The 20,263-nt window shown below is 40.9% G+C and overlaps 1 protein-coding gene across 49 annotated transcripts in view; it reads right to left on the minus strand.

Moving 5' to 3' along the window:
• Nucleotides 1-20,263, minus strand: part of SVIL (supervillin) — a 140,012-nt gene that overhangs the window by 81,730 nt on the left and 38,019 nt on the right. Inside the window, exon 1 of one of the 49 annotated variants that reach the window (XM_065050619.1) lies at nucleotides 4,505-4,687. The exons of the other annotated variants lie outside the window; for them this stretch is intronic. The gene's annotated coding sequence lies outside the window, so the exon portion shown is untranslated. Of the gene's footprint in view, nucleotides 1-4,504; nucleotides 4,688-20,263 lie in introns of those variants that run through there. 49 annotated transcript variants of the gene reach the window in all.

The following is a 20,263-nucleotide window of genomic DNA, read 5'->3' on the forward strand; positions in this document are numbered from 1 at the left end:
AGAACAGAGTAATGGCTCATGTAAGACCTCTACTTTAAATCAAGGCTGAAGAATATTTTCCACGCACACTCTGCCAAATAGGCCACTTCCTCTGGTGACCTTACAAGAGTCAACTACCACCCCAGGCCTCGGTCACACAGGAGGAAACACAGCTACCACGTAATCAACAATAATGTGCTGCAGGCACGCACCGCCCAGAAGACAGATGGGGTTTCAGTGAGGTAACTGGGAGGTGTTCTTCCCCTGGTGGTAGAGAGGGCCAGTTCAAGCTCAAAAGCAAAACATCATGACTTTGTTCAAATGAAATGTAGTGAGCAAACAGCCTACAAACGAAAGAACAAGGGCAGTTGCCTGGGGAGCTGGGAGGTTTGTTATAGTCCAGCCTCCATGAGCCACCTTGGGGACATAGAGAAGACAGCCTTCAAGGCTGGTGCAACCTTACTGCCTGGGTGATGGGTGGGAAGGAGTGCTCTGCCACACCACGGCTTTTGCTGCCACACGGGAGGAGCTCAGATGTACCTGGCCCAAAGTTCACACATCTTGCTGAGACTAGAACTGCCATTCCCAGCTCCACTTCTTCTTCTGTCCTAGCTCTCATCTTTACCAAACCTTCTCTAATTTAATTTCTGCTGCCTTCTGCATACTTCCACCTTCCTCCTGTACCCCACCCTATGGGTAATCCCACCATACTTGTACTCTTCAGTGTTCCCGTACCTACTTACACTCTCCACTGGCTCTTCTCCAGCTCCCGCTACAGACTCCCATTATAGATCCAGTCCCATTCCAATGGCTTTCTTTGCCCACTCCACTCCCTCCCCAAACCAGGCCACCTTTCTGAGCCAGGCTTTGTTTTCCTTCTCCAGGAGGTTTCCATAAAGGGCTGTCCAATCTAGCACTCAATACATACTCCCTCCTTCACTAGGTGAGATCTGCACATGGGAAACTGACGATGTGCATTTGTGAGAGATGAACCAACCCAGAGCACGCAAAGCTGAACTTCAGCACCACACTACAGAGCACGCCAACAACCGAAGGGTGATGGCGTAAGCATGCTGATGGCCTTGGACACTTTTCTTTTGCAGGTAAACTCCCTTCATCCGTCAACTTGTTTGTCCCATGCAGAGCACTAAAGGAATGCTATGCTGTTTGAAGAGAAGCAGTGAGTGTGTGTAATGGAAAAAAGAGACATCCCTTAAAAGAGAAAAGGCAGGCAGCTTGAACAAATTAGAGCTGGAAAGAATGAAGGACTCCCTAGATCTCTTGATGGTCATTGGTTATTATAATAATATATTACACTAACAGTAAGTTACAGAAAGGGTGCCAGACTAGGTCCTTGCAAGGCAGGCCTTCCAACACAGGTTTTGAAAATATACCTACAGTAGTATTTCCTTAAAAGTGAGGGGAAACCACTGCTGAGGAATGGCACATTACCGCTGAAGTCATGGACACGCACAGTGTAGTGCTTCTTAGCCAGCAGGACACAGTGGGACACAGCCCTGTGCCAGGTGATGCTACCAAATCCTCACTGACCAGGGGCCTGTCACAAGTGAACACAGCCTAGTGCTGAGCAACACGCTCAGCCAGCTCAGCCCAGGCACCACACCACGCTTGGCTGCTGCAGGACAGGGCTCAGGGTGGGCACAAAACCCAGCAGGGAAACGGAGCAAGTTCTGCAGCAAGACTTCTCTTTGCCCTCTCTCCAAATCAAGGAACTTCCAGTTCTCAGGAGCAATGAGATGTCACATGCCTTGGGGAATTTCGGAGTGCATAGACCCTGAGAAGCTTCATTGTTAAAATGGCCCATCATCCACACAGGCACCATAGTCACAGCTCATGATCCAAGCCATAAATAACTTCAGCACCTTATCAGAGAATATACAGGACAGGTACACAAGAAATTCACTGAAATGTACTTAGTCCATTGCCAGCACAGTGACCTGCTCACAGAGTCTGCAAAAGGTATTCTTATGGCACGAAAACAGTCCTCCTTCCTACAGCATGGAGCCCCCAAGAGCCACTTGGGAACTTTATTTCAGCACACCAGCACTACTGGCACATTTATTATTAAGTTCTATATCAACACCCCACAGAAAGGATTTTGAAGTCCAAGCAAGATGCTTGTTTTCCTCACTGCCTTCTTACATCTGGTTTGATTTTTCTAAATGCTAATGGAAAAACTGAATAAAATAAATCAGTACAAGAGCTACGTAATCCAGCAGCTTCCCTAAATAAATGACTGAACAATTTGCATTGCACGTCGGCATAAACATATTTAGCTTTGACTTAAAAAATCAAATTCTTAAATAGTCAAGTAAACAGAAAAAAGCTCAGTCAAGGCTACAATTCAAGACATTTAGACCATGTTGTAAGTGTATTGTTTGCCAATGGCTTTAAGTCAAACTACAGCAGTGTTTTAAACTCCCATGGAAAGTATGCCTGCATTAAAACCCAGTACAAGAAACTTAAACATCCTGACAGCATGTGGCCACGCATGAGATCACTGTGAAAAGCTGCAGCATTTTCTTCAGCTCTTATTTTCCTTTCCTGGGAAGTATGAAACCATAATCATCAGCTTATACCCAAAGTCTAGATGTCAAGACAGCACAGACTGGAGTATGTCCAGGAGTTGCATTAGCTTACAATATGCAGTAAAATAACAAAATCCTATCCAAGGAGATCTGGAGCATTAGAATGTTATTTAACGAAGGCTGAACAAAACTAGAGGATTGCTCCTAGAGAGGACACTATACAGGGTTTTCTCTTGGAAAGCATAACTTTTATAATAATTTTTATAGTCAAATTCTGACTTTTTTTTCCCCTCAAGGGTGTGTGTGTGTGTATGAAAGCATTCTATTAAACAATTTGGCATACATAAGTTTGCAACTAGTTGCTTTTTTGGGAGTTTTTTGTTTGCCAAGAGTTATACATATTTCTTGCAAGTCATTATGAAGAACAGTGTGAGAACATCCAGTTTCTGATATTTCAAGGGTCTGAGGGTATATAAAAACTATCTGCATAGAAAATGGATTTTACAAAGTGTTCACAGGAAAAGTTTGATTGGTTTGAGATTTTTTTAAAGATTTGTTTTCATTTATTGACTGCAAGAAAATTTTCCAGTAGATCAAACACACAACTCTTGAATAAAAGAATCTTATTCACCTATTCTATCTTTTTGTCCTGTAATCAGGAAGCAAGAGAAGCAGAAGGCAGGCAGGCAGCTTGGTAAGTAACCTTGAAAAATGACCTCCAAACATATAAAGGCAGGGAAGAGAAAGGAGGAGACTAAGGGATGACGAGGTGAATCAGCACCAGGAATGCCAGAAGTCTACACCAGTGTAGACCACTGCCTTGCTTTATTTAAAAAGCCAAGCAGTGTTTCTCTCTGCTGAACTGTTAGCTGCAGTCCTTTTTTTTTCTCATGGGTGAAGCATGCCAACCCTGAGGGTGTTCCACATTCACTGCTTTGTGGCAAACACCTTAAAAGGAACATCCACTAATACATGTTGTTAAATACTGTAACAAATTTATCCTCCCCAGAAAAATAAAACTTACATTTTGTTTCTATTCCCTTATCTAAAGGTTTAACTGCTCCTGTTAGTAGACTTTTTTTTTTTCCCCTTACAATCTTAGATTGTGAAGAAAATAAACAAGTGTGGTTTCCTTACAGGATAGTTCAGTTTTCAAGTTTAGGGACTGCAGCAGGACTTTGACTTCATTTCAGTTCTCTTTGCTAAGAGATAGAGTTTGGAAAATAAGATGGTAAGAAGAACTCAGAACAGACTTTGGATCTCATTATGTCAGAATAATATACAGTTCTACCCATCTTTATCTACCGGGATTGTTACAAATACCATTTTTACCCCTCCACATTTTTAATCTTGTCATTATGCCAGTTTATTTTCTCTCTTTCCAAGCACTAGTAGTATTAACGCATCAGGATGGGGTCCCATAAATACTCTTGCTCCACCTTTATAGAGAATGCTGGCTGCCTTTGTAAAAGTGCCTTTCATTTTTGGCAATGTGCAGCCAATATACAAAAAAGACCTTATCTGTTAGAACTGAGCCACTCCATTAAGCTCCAGTTAGATTACAGTTTTTTTCTGTAACTTGTTCCACATCAAAAATTATTTGAATGCCTAGTGCTGCTACTTCTTTTTGGACAAATATTAAATCAGTATATTAGTCTTAGCTTCTAACATCAGCGTCTCTGTGAAACTGCTACACAGAGGCCACACTCAAGCCACTTAATACCTCAAGACCAGTCTTAGGGTGACCTGATGTCCAGCTTCGGTTTCCAGCCAGTCTCCTGAGGCCCATTGGACAGGTTACTAAAGTAGTGGTACTACTAACTGAAGTGGTTGTGGTGAAGGGCATTAACAACTAATTACAGGTAATTTCTTGAAAAATTTGCAAGCAAAACACAAAAACCTTGGCTCCAATGCTAGCCATGTGACCGAAAACTTACATGACTGAAGCACCGTGTGAAAGGGATATTTTAACATACCTTAATCTTTGAAAGTTTCCGTGAAACTGCCTCCAAGGAAGCTGGGACACAGATATACCATATCCTATAGATCAAGGATCATGGAGGATGTTGTGGTCTTTCCCTCAATGTATCCTACTTGCTGTGAAACCGCTCCCAACACATGACACCTTTTTTTAAATTGTTAGTTCAGTAGGCTGGAGGAAACTGGCTTCTGGCAGAGGAAGACAAATGCTAGCACAGCTACACCCTCTTCCTGGCAAGTAATTTATCTAAATTAGATTAAGCCTTTCTGACCTTCTCCACCTCCCCAGAGCCTGGGTTAAATGCAAGGGTTACCTATCCAGCCCCTGGTACTAACAGGACACAGCTGAGTAAACAGCTCTGCCCCCTCAACATACAGCAGGGAGACTCAGGGAAAAAAAAGCACAAAACAAACCAAAAAAACCCAGGCTGGTTCCTGGGACTCCTGACACCAAACAGCATCCATTGTTTGGAGCATTATAATTGCCATTGAACATCAGTTTTGCATAATAGAGCCAGATACCTTAACTTTAAAAGCAACTGTTAATATATACAAAGGTTAATTTAGAATGCATTTGTACAGACAGCCCAATAAAAGGAACTACGAAGTCAGACAAGCAAGTTAGAATATGACTTCTACTTTAACATGTTTAATCTGACAATGCTTCAACTATAATATTAACTACTTCAGAATACAGCACTACAGAAAGAGTGAAAAACTTTAGAAAAAGAGCAGCAAGTAGTTTTCCTCTGCTCTCCGCAGTGTACAGTCCAATACACATGGACAGCACATCACCAGATGTGAACTGAATCCATATTGATAAAGCATCCTAATTCAAAGCTTAAAAACGGCACATGCCAACTATATTAGCAGCACAACTAAAGAATCTGTCGTTCTACAAAACCTTAAAATTGTTCTTTAATATTTCAACTCTGAATTTTGTTTCTGATTGAGGAAAATAATAGATTAAGAAACTACTAGCATTCAGGGCTTCTTGTTAGAATAGATTTGATCTGATTTTGGAAGTAAATACTTTGTGTTGTTGTTGGGGGGTTTGTTTGTTTATTTTAAGAATAAGCAATAGAGAGGTTCTTTTTTTTTCTGCCATTACTTTTACAACTATAACTCCTTAAGTTAGCAGTGTAGCATAAGGATGGAAACCAGTTGACAAAGAATGCCTGAGACTAGATTTGACTGATAAAGTTAGTTTAGATAAACCTGACACTATTTGTCTACAAATGACTGATCTTGCAATCTTGATTCTCAAAAAGACCTACAAAACTAAAACTTTCCAAAGAGAAGACAAAGAACTAAAATTTCCCAGTTCCCCATGATACTGAGAACAGCCATGGCCTCACCAGGTACTGGTTTTATAGTCTCCCCCCTGTTCAACAGGCTGTAAACTCCTTATTTCTTTCTCCAGTAAAACAATCATCTTCTCACCCTTCACTGAAGGAATATCATACCAATGTGCTCTTGACAGTTCGATGCGTGTCTGATTAAACTGAGTAGTTTTTTGTAACTTCTGTTTAACCTTCATATCTGCTGCTTCTATTTCAGACCTGATGAAGTGATGGTGTGCCTGCAAGCTTGTCTCATTTTTTCCCCCCATACCAGCTGGTCTAATAAATTACTTCTTCCTAAGAACTTCACGTTAGCTATGTCATTAGATCATACACAGCAAAACACCATTATGTCAGTTCAAACTTGTATTAAACCCTGATAAAGAGTACTTCTGGCTTAAGAAATAACAAAAAGCAAAGTCAGCCAAACTGCTGTAATACCTTGCATAATAAAGGCAGCCATTCAACTTCTCTGCTCATCACACGGATGAGAGTTTAAATGCAAGGAAAGGCTCACTTATTAAATACCCACCAGGAACAAAAGCATTTTCTGTTTAAATTGCTCTAAATGTAGAAAAAAAATATATATTGATTGGACATTTTAAGAAGTTTGAGGTGACTCCTGGGCTGATGGTCAGGTTCCTAAACTGTCTGCTACAGAGCACGAGTGTAAAACAACCAGTTTGCATTATTTAAGTTTAAAAGCAACTTTTTCTATTAATCTGAGAAACGGGGAGGGGAGGATGGGGAAGGAATAGTTTGTTGCAGATAAATCACCCCTTTTCAATCCGTGGGTAAAAGGTCCTTTTCTTTTTTTTTTAAGGTCGGGCAGTTGGAGGCTTAACTCCGACATGCCTTTATTTGGAAACAATGCAGGAGCAGGCAGGGCCGGGCAGGGCTTTTTCATAAATGCTGCCTGGCCACATGCAAACCAATAACTTTGCAAAATGAGTGGCAGCTCCACACAATCAACACAGCCATGCGCTCCTCTAACGAACCCTGTACAAAAACAAATGCGGAGATTACGGTTTGACAAAGCAAGCAAACAAACCAACCAACCAAAAAACCACCAACAAACAACTTTCTAATTGCTTATTAGTGATTAAAAAAAAAAAGAATTAAAGTATCAGATTTTAGGCAGGGGCCAGAGCTTCACATAAATCCTGGTAAACTTGAAGCTCACACAACTACACTTTTTAGAACACTTATTGCCTGTATCACAGTGCTGTCTTCAGGCCTGCAGCGTGTTTGCTCTGGAGAGCAAGGACTGGATCCAGATCAGAGGGCACAGTCGTATGAAATGCACAGGCAGCACTGGCTCTGAATGAGGGGGGACAGGGAGCCAACTGAAGTGCTGACAAATGACTGGACATAAAACTTCAAATTGGGCACCATCAATGGACCAAACTGCAGGAATAAGATGTGGCTCACATCGGTGTCAGCACTCATTTGTTCACTGCAATACCTGCAAGATGGTTCCTTGAGATCACATCCCCCTTCATTGCACAGACTATTTTTACACAGCTGATGACCAGCCCACTTTGACAAAAATAAACAGAACTAAAACTTGAAGCCAGCCATCTTCCTGATACTCCTGTCTTCCAAGAGTCTCTGGAACATTAGCAGCAGACGAGACCAAGTGAGAGTAAGAGACCCCAAGAATCTTAGATTATAACTTGACCTCAAGTGCAGTTATCAGGATCTGTTTGCTTTTCGTTTCTCCACCTTGCTTTCTCCTACACCAAGAAATGCTCCCAGCTAGGAAAGTTACCATATCTTCAATAACTCTTCTTTTTTCTTTTGGAAAAAAAGAGCTGATCAAGTTCTATTCATGTTTTCTTCCCCATCTTCTTCCTCTCAGATGTTGTCAAGGTCAGATACAGGAACCATACAACAAGGCATTAAAGCAAAACAGAACTATCTATATACAGGTACTTTCATCTTCCTCAGAAAAAGAACTTCTGTTCCAGAGGTTGAAGTTCACATTCTGCACAATCTTTAGCTTGGATTATTCCCTATGCTCCTTCTGGAGCGTTAGCCCAGTGCTGTTGACCTGAGGAAAAAATGTCCACGGCATTGCAGATGCCCAGCAGTGGAGCTGGGCAGACCATCACCACCACACCAGCCTCCCACTTCCAGCCTTTTTAGACCACAATGTTCACAGAAACACCTGGCCACAAAGACAGAAACCATTTGCATCCATCCTCTGATGGACAGTTCATTTGATGGTATCAGTCATTAGGACTGTGGATTCTGGGCACCTTGGGAGGGTACCCAAAGAATATAATGAACCAGACATGGTCTGCATCTGCATGAAGATGCAGATTCTCAATCTAAAAAGTCTGAACAATACAGACAAGAAAACTAAGTACAATAGCAACATAACAACGAGGCAGTTATGAGAGAAAGGAAGGGGGATACGTACTAAAAAACATAATTTGTTAAGGAAAAGCCTGGACTTCAAGCAAACAAGGTTTTTCTTCCCAGAGGACAGACTTGTGAAGATTGTTTGGCATCTGTTCAGTTCCTCCTCCATGGCAAGTAGCCTTGCTGTCTCCTGCAGGGATAATCAACACAACTTTGCCTGCCTGCAAGTGGCATTTAAAAAGCTCTCATCCAGAATAGTCTTGAACTTGGTTTTCCAAATGTATATTTTTATTTTTCCTGCCTGATCTCATGTAGAGAGGACACACAGTTAAAGCATCTTTGGTAAGCTTAAAGCAGGAAGAGGAGTGTGGGTGCAAGAGTTTCTGCAGTACAAGTCCCTTTATACTAAAAGGACTCGAGCAGTCAGTGCAGAAGAATACATGCTACCTAATCTTGCAGTTTGCATGATTAAGTTAAGTGATAAATAAGTTTTCCTCTCAGAGGATTCCCAAGGCCTCTGTCGAAAAGGCAGCCCATGTTTCACACCCAAATGCAGTCACCCTACAACAAGGGCTGCTGAAAGCTGGGGTTAATAAGGGATTTTTCTTCTCTCAAAACTGCAGCATGTCTCACCAGACATCAGCGATTTCCTGTTGCACTCCCCCAAGCGGTGAGAGCTCTTGAAAACATTATTTCTGACAAAGTAATTTCAAAATGTAAGACTTTTTGCATTGTTATGGCCATATAGCACCCCTATTAGACTTACTGACTGCTGAAGAGTTGCCTCTTAAGAGGAGAGATTTATATTTCAAAACAAGTTGGAATGATTTTCTGAATCCTCTCAAACCTTCAGAATCCTATTTAGCATGTTTTGAGATTTGCAGTTGTTTCCATGCTATTTGTTGGGATTTAAGAACTGCTTTAGCTATGTTTATAGTGTTTACTCTTCCTTAGTCTGGCAAAATAAAGGGGGTAATCAGCTGTTACAGTTGCTTGACCAAAACAAATTACTAGTCTGGTTTAGATGTTAACTTCACACCACATCTAAAAAGAATTCCAAATACTATTTTTGTTCCTTTTCCTCCTACAGGTTGTGCTGTTAACAGGGCCCTGTTTTACTGACCTTGATTTGAGAAACACAGTAACATGTTCTTCCTTTTCACTCTATTTCAGAATGAAAGGAAGTATGTATTAATTGAAGAGGAACAGTAACATTGTTTTCAGTAAGCTACTAAAATTCAGGACTCTAACTACCCTGATTCCAGGGCAGCTACAATCCCCTTCAGTGCTTTTTCCCGTTGTACCAGGAACCTCAAGTGACAAGGACACATGAGGGATTTGCTTTGTCATTTCTTCTAAAGTTTCAATCAATACTGTTGCAAAAAATGCAACAGGAAAAAAAATACACTGACTGCTACCAAGAGTTAGAGATTTTGCAATTAATTTCTGCCAAGTGGGACTAGAACTGTGACCTCTGTAGCTCCCTTCAACCCCTCAGCAATTCTGACAGCATTATAAAACACTGCTAATCCTACAAAACAGAAATCAGATATTTTTCATAACTCTTTTGAGAGGAACAGAGTCTCTTAAAACAAAGCAACAATCCTTAAAACTAATTGCTACCTTGAGTAAGTAAAGTTACTGCAGTAACTTTAAGCTAGTGAACATTACAGATTGCATTTAACAACTGGCAGTTTTCAAGAGAGCCACCACATGCTTCCCAGCCCAGCAGGGCACTTTACAGCAAGCAAGCCAGAAATTGAGACCAATTCGGTAACAAAAAAATGCACAAGAGAAATGATCAGCAACTCAACCACCCAAGGCTGATTTATTTATGCAGTAGCTGGATGTAAATACTTCGTCTTCTGTACACTGCAAGACTTGCAGTTCAGGGAACGTATCAAGAGATTCAGAAACTACATCCAACACTGTGTCTCCCTCTGATTGTTGTGTTGTGTAAAAACGACTGTGAGAGCACGTTCAGCCTAGTTAGCCAAGAATTTTACCATCTCTATAATTAACTCTGGAGTCTGACATCATCACCCCCTCAAGGTTCTCTTAAAATTTTAATAGCCTGGTTTATGAATATTAATTTCCCAGCATTATACTTCCAGGGATTTATGAAAACCCAACGGTGTGTCAGTTCCCAAACAGGTTCGATTATTCCTGCTGCTTCCCTGGCATATTTATTACAAGCCAATTTTATGCTGTCAGGAAGCGCATCAAGCCTGCAGTTGGTGTGGCCATCTAGGCTGTTTCATAGAGATTAATGGACACAGCAGACATCTGAGTGCTACTGCTAAGGAAGCCTATTAATACCTCCACTGGACATGATGCTTCTTCACAGGCCTCATCGGTTCCAGCCTATAAAACCTCTTTCTCCCTTACCTCCTCCTGTTCCTCTCCTCCTACATGCCACTGGAATTAAAAGCCAAGCACGTGACAGCCAGCCCTTCAAAGGCTGCTCCTCTGTAAGAGAACAGTCGCCCAAACCACAAGGGGTTTATGAGATGTGTACAGACAACTATTTCACACAGTCAACTTGCTTCAGCAAGTGCCACAAGTCAGATGAAACTGGCACACTGCAACAGCTAAATAAAGTTTGTGACACATTATTCCATTACCAAGAGGCATAAACAGTTCTTCTGTACCAGAACGTATAACTTGTTTGAGAGGTGTTTATTTTTTTCAGAACGGTGACAGTGCTGCAGTTTCGAACCACTGGCTCGGACATTACTGTATTTCACAGACCTGTGACTCCAACCAGCCCCAGGTGTAAAGCATCTCCACTTCTGAAAGGAGAGCTCAATAAAAGTTCATAGTGCAGGCAAATCAGAAACCCTTTTGAACTTGAACCAGGCAACAAAAGTTAAGAACACAGTTTGTAAGGCATGTGAAATTTAAGGGTACGTTAAATGTATTAAGCCAGATGTTTATTTTTAGTCAGTTATTTAGAAGCTTCCTAATATTCATGCTAACTGGAAAGCAAAACTAGAAAGCCAAATAGTATTTGTCATTTCTCTCATCTGTTCCTTGACTATGCTTCTCCTTTGCCAGCAGAGAGACAGCTCAAAAAAGCTCAGAACTACTAATGAAAATGAACTACTAACAAAATGAATTTAAATAGGTCATTCTGAAGGCATCAAACCTTCCCTTAGAACAGTTTATGCACTTATGTGATTTTGCCCTCACCACTACCACTTCAGAACAAACATGGCAAGAGGTTTGATCTCTCATAAAGAAGCATTCTAAGTTTCTGCTTTTTGTTTCTGCTCCAAGTATTTACAAAGTGATGAAAACCTCTCAATTTGGAAGAATCATTTCCAGCATTACCATTTGGCAAATGCAGTATTTAAGGGTGCCTCCAAAAGGAACCTGTAGACTACTCACAGTTATCAGGGAAAGGGGAGGAAAGAAATACAAATAAAGAATTACTTCGGTAATAAAAAAGGGTGCAATCCTCAAAGGGAAAGGGAGGGGAAATCAGAGACCAGCAACTCAAACAGTGAAGAAGAAAGGTCAGAAGTCCTGACGGATGGAATCATGGTCTTGTTTTGAAAAGTGAAAGGCTAAAGTTAGGACTGATACAATGATCTATTGGCCAGTCCGATAAGTCTGAAGTACCATAAATAAAATGGCTTTACAGGAACATCTTCACTTGCAGTTTCTCCCTTGATGATTCCTCTAGATCCCAGGCCACAGCTTTGGCTGGAGAGAGTGTTTGCGAACAGAACTGTAAACGCTTACCAAAACCTGAAGAAAAGCTTTTGTACTACTGGCAGTTCTTGACACTGGTCATGGTACAGCAGGCACAGCATCACTGTGGTTAAATTACAGTCTTCCTGGCTTGCTTCTGTGGAGAAACCAGGCTATTTGGCCTTTTTTTTTCTTTCCCAGCCTTCTTCGGGAAGGGAATAATTTACCCTATGTCTTCAGAACACAAAGACCTATTGTCAAAGTCACAAGCTGCCTGTTTGCCCTAAGAGGGACAGATCCTTTGTGGGGGAGGGGGACCTTTCACTTATAAGAGATCTCCTTTAGAAGCAGAATGGCTTTGTTGTTATTATTTTTTAAACAACAACAGAATGTTAAAATAATAAATAATTTACTTCAAGAACCCCTGAGGTAAAAGCTCGATTTTTGCTTTATGAGTTCCAAAAGGAGGGGAAAAAGCAAAAACAAAACACACACAAAACCCCACACAACACCCAACCTGAGGTCTGCCCCACAAAACTCTATTCCCTCCTCTCTGCTCCCCACACCCCAGCCCTCCCAAATTATATATATATTTTTAGTGATTTACAAGCTAAATCTCTAGCCTGCAACAAAACCAGGTTTGGATAGCTGTCAACACCTAAAGCTAAACAGCTACAACACTCAGCAAGTGGTTGTAGGAAGGACTTTTAGCTACAAGGAAAAACATGATAGGCTGGGTAAAGCTGAATGCCCAATCTTTTTTGGCACCTGATACTCTCAATAGGATATACACAGCCATGTTGGCCAGGGTCAGGGTCCCGAATTACGTAAATACTTCTAAACGTTTAGAGCTTGTCTGCTTTGCTAGACCACCCACCGAAAGTACAGCTTGATGGCCATGGGAACAGTACCACCAACTACATTGTTTTTTACTGTACTCTACTGAATACACTTAACCCCAGTGAACTGACAAAATTACTCCTCAGTGTCAGGAAGATTCACAGATGTCTGCCCAGCGGGAGCTGCAATAAAACATCCCTTTGCAGGCAGAAGGTCACATCTCAGCTCCATCGGCTTTCATGCTCAGGCTTCAGCCCACCAGTCTTAGAATATGCAAGGACCATGCTTGAGTTTTGCTCCCCTGCTAATAGGAAAATAGCGTTCAACACAAAAATCCAGGTTTGTGGAAGCAACACAAACACCAGAAAACAACTTGGTAATTCAACTGATTGTCACATGTCACAAGAGAGAAACCATTCTGAAATGTTAATTGATCTGGAGTTCATTTCAAATCAAACCATTTGTAAGACTCTGAAGTCAAACAGTAGGTTGTGTTTCACAGCCACTGAGTCAAATGAATACGGAGTAAAATATTCCAAGGTACTGAGCAAGGCATTGTCAGGGTACATGATATGTAAGTGAAGTCACATGGAGAATGAGTCATTTATACCTCCTAGAGTGTAATCCCATGATGAAATAGTCAGATTAAATCTTAGACTGTTATCCCAGCATTTCAACCCTGTCTGTTCCCAGCAGAGAAGTGACCTGAAGATCCTGTTTAAACTAGTCCATTTATCCAATCAAGACAGTAAAAACAAAAGCACAAGAGAGCTCCTCTTCTCAAAGTACTTCCCTTGGTTGACCTTGAAACCAGCTCTAGGTTTCCATCTCAAAGACCAGTCCCTAATCCTTGATCTCTCTCAACTCCTGCTTCCACTCCTGTCTCTGTCTCTCCAAAATCTTGCATAGGGAGCAACTGGCCTGCTGCAGAAGGCTACTTGCAACACCAGGAAGACAAGCCAGGGCAACTAAGCCTACTAGTTCTTGATTCATCTTAAGTGTTTGTGGAGAGGGATGTGTGTGGAGTCACTATTTTTCCTGACAATTAACTTCCACCGAGTTGTGTTGTCATGACATTTCATTGTCTGCATTCAGTCTTGCACCATCACAGACAATGGCGAATCATTCATAAAAGTCTACTCGATTACTGGCCCTCGGTTTAGTTCAGAAATTCACATCTGTTCATGGTTTTCCTAGAAATTAGCTACTTCTGGGCCGGCTTCAATCAAGTGGCAAAGTTTGTGTGATATCAAACATAAGTCTTTGGTAGCTGCACTTCAAAATTACACACTGGCTTTACTTAAATTTATTTTTACTTAAGTCCAAACATTCCAGCAGAGGCAGCTTATCAGCCTTTGTAATACAAAAGTTTACTTAAATTTCATATGGAAGGTGCAGAACTAGCTAATTTTAAGCAGAAGACTGTTCAGACTTCAGTCCCCGTGATGCTCTCTCAGTAGCATGGCACAAAGACAACTAGATAACCGGGTGATTTCAACACTGGCCTAGAAGAAACAGCAGTAGGCTTGGTCCAGCAATCAATGTGGTGTCCTAAAATAAGAGATAAGTTCTCTTTGGCCTTAGAATATCAGCAGAACAAGTGCACAGCACATTGTCCTACCTGCATTACCATGGTATGTTTAAGCCTTTACATCAAGCAGACTGAGGCTATTGTGAATACAGTATGACAGACCTCGAGTCACAAACATTTAGATGCTGACGTTCCACCCGATGTGGATGCAAAGCACTGACATACATTACAGCTCATAGGGCCCACATTTTTTGTCCCTTCTGCCATCTAACCAGAGCCAACAGTGTTCCCTACTCACCTGCCCTTCATTCTCACTCCCACTCTTTTCTAACCCTGACTTCTCCCACCCTCACTGAATCAGTGCCTGCACTGGCATGGCCATGGTGAGCAGGACTGGGGAACCACGGGGCTAGAGAGGAAGGGGAAAAAATTCTCCGACAGAGCAGCTCCCTGATCTATGCAGCCATGCAGCCAACTGATGTACATGGAGAGAGTGGTTCAGGAGCAAACTGAGAACAGGGATGTAAGTGGAAGGTTTTCCTAAACTTTAAAGCAATGTTGCCACTTCCACTATTCTCATCTGTCAATCCAAACCATCAGCTGCCTAAAGCAGTCAGAAGAACAAACTTGGTAACACTAGCCTTAAACATTTGCAGAAACATGATCCAGTAGGTGTGCGTGTCTAACGTAGGTAGACAAAACCATCATTCCTGACAGCAGTAGGAAAGAATGCAGCTGGCCTCACCAAATGGTGCCTGAAGTGCCTAGGTATTTTCAAAAGACATGAGGAGACCTCAGTTTGAAACTCACCACAGCCTGAAACCCGAAACAGCTTCAAGACAGCCCTAAACACGAGTCTACAGGCAAGTGAACAGCAAGGCTGCTCTTGACATCCCTTGCTTAAAGCAGGGCAGCTATGAAGAACACAAAGTCTTATCTATGATCTTATGTTTTTTTTCTGCAATTAGTAATTCCTATAAATCGTCCTAATTAATATATCTGACACACATTACTTGGTCATAGTACAAAATGTTGGGGTGAAGTGTGTTGATGCTGTTTTCTCCTTTGACTCAACCATTACAAATCCTTACAGCCAGCAAAATATACATAATCCAAATGGCCAGAAACAGCTTAACACTGGAAAATCTAAGCCTTTATGGCTCTGAGTAAGTGCCAGGATGGATCATTTTTCCTGTGTCCACCTAAACAGAATCCTTACACATAACAGATAGTGATTTCATCTGATGACTGATCAGCAAAGGCTTCCAGCCTCTGGTCAGAAGATAAACACCAACCATTTGCATGTATGGGAGCTTTTTTGGCTTTGCAGCCCTCTGAGTTACCAGAGTTCCTCTGAGCTGAACACTCTCTTATCTGGCACAACATGCTACATGTCAGCATATGATCATCAAATCTGTTCTGAGGTACTTCAAGACAACCAATTCTTTCCTACCCTTTCAAAGAGACTAACCAAACCAGGTTTTCTACAGCTTAAATATCCCATTTCCATCTCTGTGAGATGTCTACCTGGACAGGTCACTCCTCAAACACTCATGACAATCAGTAGCTAGACGAAGACTTGGTGCAGATTCCTACATGCCAATGCTGCCAGCACCAGCACTGTTAGTCTGCCTGGCTCTTCACTGCATGACTTGCATCTGCTGAAAGTGACAATAAGTTCACATAAATCTATTTAGCCTTCACAGACACATGTACCTGTACATATGTGCCCTTAAGACTGCCTCATCCATACTCCTCCAAAATCTTCAGGAGATGTCAAGGGCAGATTTACATGGCATTTCATAAAATTAAATGACCTTACTTGTGTCAGTATATGTAGTTAGTTCAGTTAGTCTTTCTTGCTCTGAATAAGACAAAAGACCCTTACCCTTTCTAGAAATTTCAACTAGCAAAAAAATATCAAAGCTGTCCACACACCAAATATGAACAATTTTTGCAAACAGAATACATTTCTTCTAGAGGTGTTCTGATTCACTAGTGTTTCAGGTATAAAATGACTGTAACCAGATGAAGCACAATTCTAAGTGATCACTTTATAAGCAGAACTGACCACAAAAAAACCTTCTAACAGTTCTGTTCATTCTCAGTACAGTTGGTTAAGGATGACTGAAAGTCCAAAATTCTTGATTATTTGTAAAGGTGCAGAAACATTTTGGTGTTAATTGCTCAGTTCAGTTCTAAATGTCTGAGTGGCAGGACTCACCCCACTCCAAATACTCACAATACAACTGTGACTTCAATATTTGCAGATATAAACTAACAAATGCATTTTGTCAACATAAAAAATATAAAATCTGCAACAATTAAATTTGTACCATACCTTTATGTATCTGTGTGCTGATAATCAGAATATTTTAGTATGTAGAGCTCTATAACCAAAATGTATTCTGTGCTATTTTATAAGGTATAGGTTTTTTCTAGTAATGTTTCCCCAATAATAACTTAAGAAGAAATGGAAGTAAGAAAACATGAGAAACCTCACCCTGAGAATTTGGTATTTAAACCTGTAACTATAACGTGGTCTTTAAAGACGTGAGTTCGTTTTACGGTTATAAAATTAAGTTGCCCATTCTGAAACGCATCCTCCAGCTAAGAAATTAAAGATTCCTTACTTGCAAAGACGACCCTTACTATCTGATCAGAATGAAAGGAGGGAGATTGAGCTATGTTTTCAAAGTCAGCTTGTGCAATTCACACATATTTCACTGAGTGCAATTCTGGTAGCTGGTATATGATTTTTGTTTGAAGTAGTTTTAGTATGAACTAGCCCTTGGTTAGGGTTTTAAAGGCATGCAGTAAGCTTAATTTCCCTTAGCTTCAAGAGTTTATCATGTTTTTCAGAATTACCAACATGGAATCTTTGAGTCTATTTCTTTCAAACATATCATTGAAGGTCAGCTTTGCTTAGTGCAAAAAATAGCTACTTGTCTTGACAAGGAAGAAGAAAAAGTGAAATCCAATGCTGCTGGAGCAACAACTGCCTCGGTTGTTCAGCTCCAGTTGCCTGTGTTAAAAATCAGGCATTTTTTTAAATTGGAAACTGAAGGCAGGCAGGTGTTGCAATGACTGACACCAAAGCCAACTGAACCCAGGTCTCTCAACTCCCAGCCCTGACTTGTGGCTATAGGGTTAGCATCACCAGCCCAAATCACCGCTGGAGGGCCAACAGCTGCCCAGAACGTTGCTTCTGGTAGGACCTCACCTCGGGTTTGGGGCCAGCTGGCACTTAATAGAAAATGACATTGAAATACTGTCCATTTTTGACTCTAATATAAACAGCTGGGGCACTTATTTTCTAAGAGTTAAAGAGTTATTCTAGCTGTCTCTGAGGCTTAACTGGGCTTCTAGTCAGAAAGGGTAAGATTGAAAAAGTCACATGTGAAGCACATACGACTTGCATATTCCCTAGATCATCTGATGCAACCATTTTTAAACACTAATCTACACTCCTCCCTCCTTCCGCAGTGAGCTATTAGGAGACAGTGTTAGCTTTGTTTTATTTTAGGGATTTATTTTAGTGTCTATGTGATGGAGCAAGAATGAAATTGTGTGGGTCTTTGCTGACCGCTAAGAGTTTACAGGTATAAGCCATGAGGAGCACATTTGGCAGTCATTAACTCCAAGGAAGTAATATTAACTTCTCACAGTACTTTGCCATGCAATCTCTCAGCTAACACCTGGATGCAGTTCCTTTGTACCAGACCACTAGTAACAGCATGGTAGCTTTTGGCGTCAAACAGCTCAGTTCTGTGGGGAAATCACACAGTTCCTGCATAACAGCCTGATGGAGCTTTAAGTTGTTTTAGAAATGTATCTGGCCTTAGTTATTATGACACGTGATGCTTCGTGTCCAAGTTCATCACGATGCTTTTGCATATACCTGAATATACCTGCATATACACATGCTGGGAAAACTCAATAATTTTAATCTGAGTCTCTGAAACCTTACTTTACAAATTATCTTTTTTAAACTCTGAAAACTGTCATCGTTAGGGCAAAGAGAGACCATCCCATCAACTAAATCCAAATAAATCATCAAGGGCTTAATGCATAATTGGTGTACCCTCTCTACTGAAAGACTCCCTTCAACATACCACCATGTGAGTAAGTGACATCAGAAGCATTTTTATCACCAGTTACCCAATGCATTCTTATCTGCTTAAGGCAGATTCCAACTAGGACATGTTTTGCTCACTAAAAATCACGACCTTCCAATATGTCTGTTAACTCTGAAGTGCCTAGTTGGGAAAGCAGCGAAACCAGTGAATTAATAATGTGAGACCACTGTGCACAGTGCTTCCTTTGAGACCTCACTATTCCTCTCCATTATGTCAAATGGAGGCTTTTCCATAGAGAAACAGGAGCCTATGCATTCAGCAAGAAAAGACACTGCAAACTGCTATGCCTCTGCAAAGTGAATAATCTCAGTCACCCAGTTACTACAAACTATCCTAGAGCTTTTGCCTCTCTAAAATCGTAGTGAAATTGCCATGGACAACAATTAACACATTGGGGAACAAACATGAATTCGAACAATGGCAGGCGAAACTAAATGGCTTGTGCAGATTTCACTTACGTTCATTATATAAAGGTTTAGAATCACAGAATCATAGAACATCCTGAGTTGGAAGGGACACATAAGGATTGAGTCCAACTCACATCCCTGCACAGCACAACCCAAAATTCACACTGTGTGTCTACACTTTATAGACAAGAGCCAATCTTGTGAATGTGTTCTAAGCAAGGAAAATGACAATGTTGCATTAAATAAAATACAAAACAAAACAAACAAAATAAAACCCCACAAACAAAAACAAACCCACAAACTCTACACATTATTAAGAATGTTTTACATAAACTAGTATACTAACACTATATAAAGCTTTTGAATCACTTCATCAACATAAATCTAAACAAGAGAGAAACCCTGGCTCATAATGTGTTATAATGCATGCAGGGTAGTGCACAAACCATATTTCCACACAGAAAACTGGCAAAATACTCCTCTGACCTGTCTGGAAATTTCTTGGTCACAAATGGCTCAACTCCACCATCTCTGATTCTACCCTGACTTGCTGTGAAGAAGAAATGTGTACTGCCATTTCATGTTTCCTCAACTAGATAGTTTTGGGGAGCTTTGTGTATAGATACAGTGTCACCTCTCTTCTCTGTAAAGAAAGTAAAAGTGGCACAGCTAGATTAGAAGTGGCTGCCTGTCCCCACTGCCTTTATGCCAGACAGACTATCAAATACAAGGAATTTAGCGTAGAAATGCCAAGTACAAAGCTATAGTCCTCCTAGAAAACTGAAATCTTCCATCCCACTGGAAATGTTTGCCAATAATGTAATTTAGCAATGCAATCAAGGCAAAACGACATTGGAAGAGGTAGAATTAACGCTTAAATTGACTAACACCCCAGAGGTAGCAGGGAAGAAAGCTTCCGTGGTCCAACAAATTTAAGCATCTGCTGCACAAAGAGGAACTGATATTGTTACCTCTCATCAATCCAAATGTTTCCTGCATTACACCCTTAGCACATTTGAGCCCGAAATGCAAGTTAGAAGCTCTAACAGTGTCTTCCCGCTCTTGTGCAGACTCTGGCCTACCTAACTTCCAAAACTGATGTCTTTGTGGTCTGTTTTAAGGCTTTTAAAGCATTGACATAAACAGGTTTACAGGAGTAAAACACAGTCATTCTAAAATGGTGGAGCAATTTTTATCAACTTGCTTTTTAAAATGCAAGTAACAGAGAAAAAAAGTCAGATCATATAAAAAGGGATGCCTACTAAAAATACTACTTCTACTGGAAGCAATGTAAAAACGTTTTCAAGCCAGGTATCAAACTGAAGCGCACATCGGTTAATCCAGGACAAAAATTACCAGGCTGTCTGAAGGAGGATATTGATTGGACAGTTTCTTACTAAGCCTCACTGCCTCTGCAAGGAGAAGTATTCAA

Source organism: Columba livia, chromosome 2, assembly GCF_036013475.1.
Source record: "Columba livia isolate bColLiv1 breed racing homer chromosome 2, bColLiv1.pat.W.v2, whole genome shotgun sequence".
Classification (NCBI taxonomy): Eukaryota; Metazoa; Chordata; class Aves; order Columbiformes; family Columbidae; genus Columba; species Columba livia.